We start from the raw sequence: 12,729 nt of genomic DNA on the forward strand, positions 1-12,729 counted from the left end.
TGTGCCTGCCCCACAAACAGCATCTGGGGAACACACAACCAATGAGTTTCATTTCTCAGAGCTGCTTCAGGGCATGTCCTATAATTTTAATGATCCCTGTTCTGCAGATCTATCTTGCTTATTAACAGAAAAGACATTTCCAAGTGCTTTCCGAGCAATGTAACAAAAAGCTTCACACACACAAAATTGCATCATGTAGTAAAGATAGTCACCATATCTTACTTTACACTCCTGATTAATTAAAGCCATAAGCAAGGCTAAATTGGACAGAATTTTAGTAGTGAAAAAGGAAAGTTTATTTTGTTAAATGGTATGGCACTAAAATGGCACAAGGTTGGCCTTTGATGTGAAATTTACACTTTCACATACTACACATCTGGAGACTGATGTGAGTGTGTCCTCTGTACAGCAATGCGGAATTAGTGGCGCTAAATAAATAAATGATGATGATGATGAAGTAGATGTGCTATTTGTTTGCAGAGAAATCTCTGAGAGAGGAATACTTGTCATGTGCTAGATGGACCATCAAAACAGTTCCTGGTAAGCATCACTTGTTCTGCATAAATTACCTAATGCATTGCCAAATTTGCATGTCAAGAGCCCTTATGTTTTTCCTTTTTCGTACTGCTTAGGTTTTATCAGCAATACATTTGTAATATATTTTTCTATCCAAACAGATTTTGAATTTGGGACAGATGTACTTTAGCTGAGTAAATTTTTAAATGATAAGTTTTATATGAGATAAAAATAAAAGCATTTGGGGTGATTTTCCATTAGATACTTGTACTAAATGAATTCAACCCCTGATTCATATCACTTATGTTTATGTTCATATGTCATTGTGCATTTTTTTCTTTTGCTTTTTAAAATTGTTTTCTAGTACCTTAATTTTATTTTCTTCTTCTTTCTTCTTATTTTCAGCATTTGACCCCTTTTTCTATGAGAATTAAACGTGGGGATGCAGCACATGCCCCACTGGGTAACAAACTAGCCTAAGGCCAAAACAGCACTTCAAGGCACATGCCCCAACCCTCAGTTATGCTGAAGTAAAACGGGGATCTCTGGAGTGGATGGAGCATTGCAAACACACACACACACACACACGCACACGCACACAGGGCCATCTTTTCCATTGGGCACGATGGGCAGCTGCCCGGGGGCCCCACGGGCAAGGGGGCTCCATAGGCACGGCTCTTAATGAGAATAAATAATCCTGCAAAAGAAAAAAACCTGCAAAAAAAACCTTCAAGGGTCACTGAGCAAGTACATCTATCTATCTCTATCTCTATATATCGATATCTATATCTGTATCTGTATATATCTATATATCTATATCTATATCTAGGGGCCCCGGTACACTGCTTTGCCCGGGGGCCCATAATGTTGTTAAGATGGCCCTGCACGCACACACACACACACACCACACACACACACATATTTTTAAGCATAAGCATATACACACATTTAGAATTCAATTCATCCAACTTCCATAAAAAGCACTCTCACTTGGATATTTTGAGTTGCATGAATAACATTTATGCATACGGCTCAATTGACCTTCATACATTCCAAAAATCACAAAACAAAGCAGTGTATTAAAAAACAGCCTGTCTGTTTCAATTTTAGAGTGTCAGAATTAATTTTCTCTTACTCTAAACAAACATAGATAAAAGGAAAATCAGAGATGTGCGCTGACCACCATGTTTTGGAACACAGCCTGCAAGCCACCTTCCTCCCTAGACGCTGTCTGTTCTGAAATGACAGAGGAGAGCATGGGATAGATATATATCTACATCTATATATCTACATATATATATATATATATATATGTATATATATATATATATATATATATATATATATATTAGTAGGGTAGAGAGAACAAACAAGATATCTACAGATGGCGCTTACCCAATATATGGAAGATAACACAAATACAAAATTGCATGTGCGTGTATAAAGCAATATGACAATAAATAAATAAATAAATAAATAGATGAATATATAATAGTAAAAGCAACACCTCCACAACGTGCGTGTGGCAGCCAACCTAAAAAGCGGATGGTTAGTCTGATAACATAGTAGGATATAAATGGTAAAGGGCGGCGCCTTCAGGTGTATACAGTGTATATAAACATATAAGCACAAAATGTACACAGAAATAGTCCAGAGGAGTTAGAACAGGACGGTGTCTGTATCTGCACCACAGGTAACTAAAAATCACTGTAGTACAGGATAAATATATTCAAAAGTTGATCGTGCAGAATAAATAGAAGTGGTGTGCGTACCAGATATATAAAATCAAACCGCTTATCTGTATAGTAGCTCCTTAGAAATCCCGGAGTATGATCTGCAACCAATTCTCCTTAGCGATGGATAAAATGTATGTTCTAAAACAACCGTGACACCAAACTTATCCGCTCATCATAAAAGGAAATATATAAAAAGCCATATGGTGTAGTATTTTTTATATAAACATTTTATTCAAGTATAGCATTTAGAGTGCAAACTCACAATATATATGCTTAAATAGGCTTATCTGTAAGTGACTGGTCTGCAGTCTCATCCCCTTATGTAGTAGAAGTCTCTCATCAGGCTCCACACAGAAGCTCAGTTCAGGATATTCTAATGGTATGTGTCTCAGGGTGTAGCAGTACAGCCAGTGGTCTTCCAGATGTGGTGTAGGGACTCAACGCGTTTCGTTCATTCAAAGAACTTCATCAGGATAATTAGCTCTAGCCATATAAGAGCTCCTTAACCCCCCTATTCTTAGCATTAGTCACACCCCTCACAGGAGGTACCTAACCCCCAGAATATACAGTGCAAATAGGGCTGTAAACAGGGCAAAGAGCTATAGACCTACACCAGCAAAAGAGCTATAAACTACTTTAAGCCCCAGGAGTATATTGCTGGTACCGGCCTATTCTGTGTTCTCCACACGCCATATCTGCCCCCCTACACCCTCCCCTCTCTCTCTCCCCCCCCTCTCTCTTCTTTTCTCTCCTTTTCTCTCTTCTCTCTCCACAGGTTGCGCCACAGCAAAAACAAAAAGATATATATATATATATATATATATATATATATATATATATATAATTATTATTTTATTATTATTTTTTATTTATAGGGCGCCACTAGGTATCCGTAGCGCCGTACAAGGACAGACAGAAACACAATACAGGGTGAGACAGCACGGTACAGTTAATAAAAAAAAAGCACAGTAACTCAGAAGCTCAAAGTACAGCTAGATGGAAGGGGAGAGCCCCCAGCGGGGTAGAGAGAGGGGTAGAAGGGCAGAAGGACCTCACGGAAGAGACAAGGAGCTGGAGAGCAGAGTTAAGGTGGTGGAGAACAGGAGGAGAGGAAGCCCTGCTCGAAGGAGCGTACATTATAAGGGGAGGGTAGGACGGACAGAGGCGCAAGGATAGGAGGAGGAAAGGGGGAGAACGGAGGCAGAGACGGAGAGGGGGGCAGGAGAACGACGAGGAGGGAGGTAGGAGGGGGACAGGAAGGAGGGCAGGAGTGGGAGGGGGTAGGTGGGAGACTGGAAGGAGGGCAGTTAATGGGGGACTGGAAGGCTTTAAGGAAGAGGTGGGTTTTTAAGGCCCTTTTGAAGCTGGACAAGTTGCGGAATGTTCTGATGGAGCGGGGAGCTGGTTCCAGTGGAGGGAGACAGCGCGAGAGAAGTCTCGGATGCGAGCATGGGAGGAGGTAAACAGGGGGGAAGAGAGGCGATGGTCATTGGCCAAACGCAGAGGGCGGGAGTGAGCGTGAATGGAGATGAGGTTGGAGATGTAGGGAGCAGTGGAGTTGGAGAGGGCCTTGAAAGTAAGTGTGAGGAGCTTGAACACGATTCTGTAGGGGATGGGGAGCCAGCGAAGGGATTGTTAGAGGGGGAGACAGAGGAGGAGCGGCGAGAAAGGAAAATGAGCCGAGCAGCTGCATTGAGTGCGGAGCGAAGGGGAGCGAGATGAGAGCGGGGGAGGCCAGTAAGGAGGAGGTTGCAGTAGTCCAAGCGGGAGATAATAAGAGAGTGGACAAGAGCTTTAGTGGCATCTTGGGAGAGGAAGGGCCGAATGCGTGCGATGTTGCGCAGCTGGAAGCGACAGGATTTAGCGAGAGAGATAATGTGAGGGACAAAGGAGAGAGAGGAGTCAAGGATGACACAGAGGCAGCGAAGTTGAGGAACAGGGGAAATAGAGGAGTTGAGAACAGTAATAGAGAGGTTGGAAGGGGAGGGGGAATGAGCGGGAGGAAAGACAATAAGTTTGGTTTTAGCCAGATTAAGTTTGAGAAATCTAGAGGACATCCAGGAGAAGATGGCAGAGAGGCAGGCAGACACCCTGGTGAGGAGGGAGGGAGAGAGATCAGGAGAGGAAAGGTAGAGTTGGGTGTCATCTGCAAAAAGGTGGTACTTGAGACCAAAGGAGCTGATGAGTTTGCCCAGGGAAGAGGTGTATAGAGAGAACAGTAGGGGGTCCTAGAACAGAGCCTTGGGGGACCCCTACTGGAATGGAGGAGGGGGGAGAGAGATCCAGAGGTGGTGACAGAGAAAGAATGGTCAGCAAGGTAAGAGGTGAACCAGGACAGGACAGAGCCGGAGAGGCCAAAGGATTGAAGGGTGTGGAGCAGAAGCGGGTGGTCAACGGTGTCAAAGGCCGCTGAGAGATCCAAGAGAATGAGAAGGGAGAAGTGGCCCCTAGCTTTAGCAGAGGGAGATCATTGATAACTATGACCAGGGCAGTTTCAGTGGAGTGGAGGGGGCGGAAGCCAGATTGGAGAGGATCAAGGACGGAGTGATCAGAGAGGTAGGTGGAGAGGTGGCTGCAGATGAACCTCTCAAGTATTTTGGAGGCAAAGGGAAGAAGAGAGATAGGGCGATAGTTGGAGAGAGAGTTGGGGTCAAGATTAGGTTTCTTAAGAATGGGGATACAAGAGCGTGCTTGAAGGAGGAGGAACAGATTGAAGAGGTGGGCAAGGTGGGAGCAGGTGGCGGGGGAAAGGGAGCGAAGGAGGTGGGAGCGAATGAGGTCCATGGGACAGGTAGACGGGAGGAGGAGGAAATGAGAGAGTGGACTTCTTCACCCGTAATGGGGCAAAAGGAGAAGAGGGATTGGTGGTTGGGGGGAGAGGAAGAAAGAGTGGGGGGGTGGGCGGGGATGGCCTCGATTTTAGAGAAGAAGGAGGCAAAGTAAGTGGCGGTTAGGAAGGAGGGGAAAGGAGGGGGGCAGGAAATTGTTGAAAGTGGCAAAGAGGTGGTGGGGGTTGGAGGACTGGGAGGAGATGAGGGATTTAAAGAAAGATTATTTGGTGAGAGAGAGTGCGGAGCTATAGGAAGAGAGGATGAACTTAAAATGGAGAAAATCAGCCAGCGAGCTGGATTTTCTCCATTGTCGTCAAGCCATACGGGAGCATTTTTGGAGGAAGCGAGTGAGTTTGGAATGCCAGGGTTGGGGTTTGGGGGTTGACAGAGTGGGCCTGGGTGACAATATCGAGAGCAGCGGTGAGTGTGTGGTTGTAGAGGGAGAACGCCAGGCTGGGGCAGGCCTGGGAGGAAAGGGGAGAAAGGAGAGTATCGAGACTAGAGGACAGAGTAGCAGGATCAAGAGCGTCAAGATTGCGCCTAGACCCTGGACTGAGTAGGAATGGGCGTGGGGAGTGGAGCCGGAGAGGAGGAGAGAGAGAAAGAGAGAAGATGGTGGTTGGATAGAGGAAAGGGAGAGATGGAGAAGTCAGAGATTACAGAGGAAGGAGAAGACTAGGTTGAGGGAGTCACCAAGGCAGTGGGTAGAGGAAGAGGTCCATTGTGTGAGGCCAAGGGAGGAGGAGAGGGTGAGCAGTTTAATGGAAGCAGGGTCAGTGGGGTTGTCGATAGGGAAGTTAAAGTCGCCGAGGATGCTGGAGGGGAGGTCAGAGGAGAGGTGATGAGGAAGCCAGGCGGCGAAGTTGTCGATGAAGAGGGAGGTGGGACCAGGGGGGCGGTATATGACAGTGACCACACCACCGCCTGAACGGGTTCCGGGTCTGGCAGAGTGGGTGAAGGAGAAGCCACCATAGGAGAGAGCGGCGGGGGCGGTAGTGTCAGAGTCGGAGAGCCTGGTTTCAGTAATGGCAAGAAGGTTAAAAGAGTTGGACAAGAAGAGGTCATGGATAGCGGTGACGGATCTAGCATTCCAGAGGGCACAGGAGAAGGGGAAGGAGGGAAGAGGAGAGATGGGGATTAGGTTGGCACGGTGGGCAGTGCGCTGGAGAGAGCGGGGGGAAGAGGGTGAGGTGGGGCACCGGGAGATAATGGGAATGGAGCTTGAACAGGGGTGCATAGTGATGGGAGAGAGAGGCGGAGGAGGAGCGGAAGGGGGGGCAGAGAGGAGCGAAGGACGAGGGAGATGAGGGACTAGGAATGAGGGCTGAAGGGAAGAGGAGAGGAAAAAGGAAGGGGTCAGATGGGAAAAGAGGGGGCAGGGTGGAGAGTTGTAGCAAGCGGTGGGGAGACAGAGAAAGGGCTAAGGGAGGATATCATGAGAGCAGAGGAACAGGAGCCGACAGTAGCAGAGAGAGATGTCTTCAGGTGACGCGGGAGACAAAGGACACGAGGAGAATGAGAAACAGAGAGGAGGTCAGGTAATGAGGCCTAAAGTGGAAGGGAGAAAAGGTGTAGCATAGAAAACAAGGCAGGAAGGCATAAGGAAAAACAGTGAATAATAGAGATAATGAATAACAGTAGATAATAGGAAAAAAATAAAATAGAGGCAATAAAACAGGCAATACATAACAGGCAATAAATAGCAGTAAGCAACGGGTGCCTAAACGTGGCTAGGAGCAGGCCAAAGTGGCAAGCCAACCCAGAGATTCAGAGATTCCAGGGAAAAAGTCAGTGGTGTAATCCAGAGAAACAATAGTGCAGACCATAGACAATACCTGGAGTGCTTGGGTGAGAGTTAGAGGAGAGCCAGGAGACATCGAGGGAGGGGCAGCAGGGTGGAGGAATCATCCGTGGACGACAGGAGAGGTGCGTCCGTGGGCATCAGAGGTAGCGATGGAGACAGTCCTGGGCATGGATGGAGGATTGCTCCCATGGAGGGCGGAAGCACGGAGAGTAACTGCAGAGTGTAGAGGCAGCGGAAGCGAGGAGGACGGGGGAGTCAGTGGAGTCCGCCGGGAGAAGGCCACAGTGCAGGTCAGTCCGGAGAACGCTAAAGCGGAGTGGAGGACGGTCGTCAGGAGGAGCACTGAGAAGAACTCTGGAGCAGCGTAGAGGTGCAGGACCATTGGTGCAGGTCAACAGGCCGAAAGCGGGACCCAGAAGAGGCACATAAGGTGGAGAGGAGCGGCACTCAAGGCCGGGGATGAGACTGGAAATAGGCCTAACGGACGACGGCGGGAGGACCCAGGGAGAAAGCCGGATGGAGGTCCGCAGGAGAGAAGAGTAGGGCTGGGAAGCACTGAAGATTACTGGAGCGGTGGGTGAAGGAGAAGAACGGAGGCACGGTGTAAGCAGCTGGGCCAGAGCTGGGGACCCAATTAGATGCTGCCGGGAGTCGATTTCAGGCTCTGTCGGATGAGCCAGGTAGGTGCGGGAACTCGGCAGGAGGCAGGGTGGAGGAGAGACAGGCGACAGGCAGCGGAGAGGTCCCGGGGGCTACTCCACAGGAATAGGGAGCCCAGGCTCTGGGCCCCAGTGGAGAGCTTGCGCAGGAAGTGCTTCCACCTCTATCTGCTTCCACATCTATCTATCTATCTATTTTATTTTTATTGCAAACCAGTAGCTCTTAAAGTAAATTTTCAAACTCATAATTCATTATTTATATGCAGATTTTTTTTTTAAAAAAAAAAGAATAAAAGCTGAAATATTCTGCTTTCATAAGTATTCAACTCCTATGCTGTGGAATCTCAAAATTTCACAGTTGAAAGGTATTGTGGAATCAGTTGGCCTTCTATTAGCCTCAAATAGTGCTCATGTGCATGCTGACAGTTAAATTCGCTGATTTATTAACGGGCGATTTGATGTAAAATCACCAGAGTTGTCTTTCTTTCAAATTAATCATTTTCAAAATCGCTACCAATTGCGGCCCCGCTTTTTTGCCACACTAGCTATACAAATCGCCAAATGTATGAAGCTGCGATTTTGCAAACTTGCCCGAGTTTGAATTCAAAATCGCCACATACAACACTCCGCTTTCTATAGCCGCAATTAGTAAACACATCACTGCTACACTGCAGGGCAAGTTTCATTACACCATCTTTTTTGTGTAGAGGGGTAAAATGATAGAAATGTTCTTATGGGGAACAATTTAAGAGTAAACTAAATGTAAATATAGATTAAATGTAAGTGTTTTTTTTTCTTTTTCTTTACAATAGCTTACTATTTCATAAGCAGTGGGGCAATATTTAAATTTTTTTGATATGTCAACACTTAAAACTTCCTGATGTACAGACTTGTGACACTACAAGTGTTCATGTACATGCTGGCACTTGTAAAGCCACAAGTCTGTACTTTTAATGGAAATTTTAAGTGTTGACATATCATAAAAATATAAATTTTGCCACACTGCTGATTAAACTGTGATTTAAAAAACCCCAAAAAGAAACACTTACATTTAATCTATAATTATATTTGGGCCATTAATTTGTTCTTAAAATAAATTGTCCCCTGTAAGAGAATTCTTAACCATTTTTGCCCCTCTACAACAAAATTATGGTTTATTCAAACTTAAATTGTGCCTCCTATTATTTTAACATTGCCCTGCAGTGTAACAGTGAAGTGTTTGCCAATCTCGCCTATAGCAAGCAGCGTGTAGTGATTTTGAATTCTGGGTGAGTTAGTGTTTAAACTCCCAGGAGTTTGACTATAACAATGGAGAGATAGGTGTTTTAAAATCGACAAATATCGCCAGAGATTGGATTTAGGGAAGTCAAAATCCCTGGTTAATACATATGGTGATTTTGCACTTCAAATTGCCGGTTATGTCTCACGATTTTCAGCGAATTTATATCGCAAAAAAAATTTGCAGCTTAATATATTTATCCCCTGAAGTTTGCCAGAAAACATTATAGTGATCACTATGCTTTTCCTCAATTGGGACTGGGCATTTTGTTAAAATTGATGGACAGATGGATGGTGCAAAATACAGGGAGATACTGCAAGACAACCTGCTTCAGTCTGTTAGAAAACTAAAGTTTGGGAGAAAGCTCACCTTTCAGCAGGGCAATGATCCCAAGCACAAGACCAAAACAACACAGGCGTGGTTGCACAACAGAAAGGTGAATGTTCTACAACTGCCACATCAAAGAACAGATTTTAATCCAATTTACAATCAGCGGCACTATTTGAAAATTGCAGTCCACATCACCCAAGCAACATGAATAAATTTGAGCAAATCTGCAAGGAAAAATGAGCAAAAATTACTCCCAAGGAGTGTGCAAACCTATTACATAGATACAATAATAAAAATCTGGGGGAGTGCTTAAAGTGTAGTCCTACCATACACCATAACATATATCATGTCAAATACTACATACCTATGGTATGAATAAATTTGACTTATCTGAAAATCCTCAGTTATGGCTTTTTCACAATTAGAATTTCCCTCCAGAGATTTCTTCACTATCCAAACGCTCCAAGACACATTTGAAATACATCCCTCAAGACCACCACCAAACAAGTACAGAAGGCTACTCATGTGTAGTACTTTATTTCTTATAATCGCATTAAAAAGACATTAAAAACTCATACATTATAATAACAATAATAGGGGTTATCTGCAGTTCATTTGTCTCTGCTTCTATTCAGCATAAAGCCCCTGGTTCGGAACCAAAAGTGATGTCTGTTGAATATGTAGTAACCACAGAGATTCTCCAAAGTTCCAGAGAAAAAAGACTGCATGTGGGATTTTACCATGTGCATTTTGGCTTAGTAGTTTTAGTAGTTATAGAGGCCTGGCAGCACTGGGTCTAGAATGTTAAAATTAAGAAAAGAAATCTAGATTAAAGAAATAGGAAATATGCTAAATTTAAAAATTGTTGCTGGCTGCTGTGGAAGAAGGAGGTTAAGATGTAAATTGTAATTTAATAAGATTTCACACACTGTTTATAGAATATCTTAGCAAGTGGGTGATGAACAATACTTAAATCACAAAAAAGGAACTACGTGGAAATCTGTAGGATAATACATGTATTGCTTATGCAATATTTACAATAAATAGTTATCATTATATGAAGTTTGATTTGGCAATGTAAGAATTAGCCATGAGGAATGTAGCAGCACACTAAATTATATCTCCTAGCACACAGTGAAATGCACCTGTTTTGTTATGCCTGGACAGCTGAGACCTAACAATTGAGATAGCTACTGAAGACCACAGACCTGGAAAACGGATCCAAGAGTGAGATATTAACGCAAAGTGCCATAAGTGCAACACAGGTGGTTACTAACTAACAGTTCAAACTGATTCCTTTAGTAGCTACTGCCACTAACAGTTGGGCTCTCGGCAGAATACTGTTTTAGGGAAATGTTGCCTCCTAATCTGTGTGAGAGTTCCTTATTGGATATATCTTGCTATATTAGAACAGATAAGTTCTCCCTAAGTTTCATTCAAAAAGCTGAGTGACATTAATCCTTTTTGTTCCCATAGATAATTTAAGCAATCTAATATTTTATTGTGAATGCAGCTGGTCCATAACAAGGAAATCTGTAGTGTTGTTAATGTATTCAATGTTAAACTGTTTTTAGTGTTTTTAATGTAATTTTATTTTATTTGTTTAAGGGGTGATTTAAATGCAAATAGGCTCTAATTTTTAGAAATGGAAATCAGTTCTAACTATTTTAAAATCACTTTTTTTTTAAATAGTATATCTAATACTCAGCACTGTTCTCTTTTTCTTTATTTGATATGGTCTCTTACCACACTTTAGGTAAAATAAAGGGAAACAAATTGTCAATACACTGTTTGCCTAGGTGTTCACACCCTTAAACTAATACTTTGTGGAAGTTCCTTTTGCTTTTTTTAAAGCAATGAGTCTTACAAGTCAACTTTGCACACCTGGGGTTATATATTAAATAAACTGGGAGTTTGAAAAAGTCTAGATGCTGCCTATAGAAACCAAACAGGTTCTAGATGCCATTTTGTAACATATACTAAATACATGATATCTAGAATTTATTGGTTGCTAGAGGCAACATCTTCACTTTTTCAAATCCGCAGATTAGTAAATATACCCCCTGGACTTTGCAATTCAAGCACACTCTTCACTGCAAAAAAGTTCAACATCTATCAAATTACAAGGGGATCTCATTTGCACAGCCTGATTTAGGTCATTCGACAGGTTTCAATGTGATTGAGGTCTGGGCTCTGATTGGGCAATTCCAAGACAGCAGATTTTGTACCAAAATATCTTTATATATTAAGTTAGACATATACAATATAGACACAAATAATATAGATATGATCTATATAGACAAACACTGTAAAGACATAGTCTATATAGACAAGACCATATAGACTATATAACATAGATTTAGACAATATAGACTTAGACACTATAGATAGATAAGCATAGATATATATACATATCTAATAGTCCTTGGGAAATTTAAAGATATAGCCTGACACAGGACACCCTATTTAAATTGTAAATTAGCATCTCTCTTCAGCTAGTGTCAGGAGGGTAGGTATTGTTTAGTTAATTTTATCCCTGGATCAGCAAGGGACCTGTGTGTTTATACTAAGTTACTGTAAAATACATCAATGCTTCAGCTATGGCATTAAAACTAGAGATGGGCGGGCTCGGTTACTCGAGATCCGAATCCATCCGAATTTAGCCTATCGGCTCGGTACTCTCCCGCCCATTTGGAATCGAAATCGAGGCAAAACGTCATCGTGACGTATTTGTATTTCTGAGCTCGGTTCTCGTGAGATTTGAAAAGCATAAATACCAGCCTCCACAGCAATCCATCGCCATTTGACAGAGGGAGAGAGCAGGGTTAGGTCACTGGCTATATCAGCGCAGGAACAGAGCAATAATTGGACACATTATTGTTTCTTTTCTATACAATTCTAATCTTAATACCAATTGTTACAGCAGTAAGAGGAGGATAGAGGATGGTTTTTTTCAACTTCTGGCACTTCAAGTGCTTTTGGGGTGTCCCTTATTCCACGTTCTTTTACAGTCATTTTTCTGGCTGTCAAAAGTCATATTTGCCAGCAGTATCTAAAACAATTTTAAGCACTCCAAGTGCTTTTGGGGTGTCCCATATTCCCCAGTGTTTTGCAGTAATTTTTCTGGCTGTCAAAAGTCATATTTGCCAGCAGTATCTAAAAAATTTTTTAGCACTACAAACGCTTTTGGGGTGTCCCATATGCCCCAGTGTTTTACTGTAATTTTTCTGGCTGTCAAAAGTTATAATTGTCAGCAGTACCTATCTAATATAATTTTGGCACTTCAAGTGCTTTGGCCTCATTAAAATGGATTCAAAGCAGTCCACATATGAGCAGAATCAGCAGCCCGGTTCTGTAACCAGTCCTGATGATAATGTTCTCAGTACGTCATCTGGGAAAGGCGATGTCAAAGTACATAGTCTTTTTAAATCAGGGAAAAGAACACACACCAAAAAAAAATGTACCGTGTTCAAGAGAAAAAGAAGTGTAACTGAGAAAAAGTTCACTTCCGATAAAAAAAAATTGCAAACATGCCATTCTACACATGCAGTGGCAAAGAAAGAATGAGGCCTTC

Source organism: Mixophyes fleayi, chromosome 2 (genome assembly GCF_038048845.1).
Source record: "Mixophyes fleayi isolate aMixFle1 chromosome 2, aMixFle1.hap1, whole genome shotgun sequence".
Lineage (NCBI taxonomy): Eukaryota > Metazoa > Chordata > Amphibia > Anura > Limnodynastidae > Mixophyes > Mixophyes fleayi.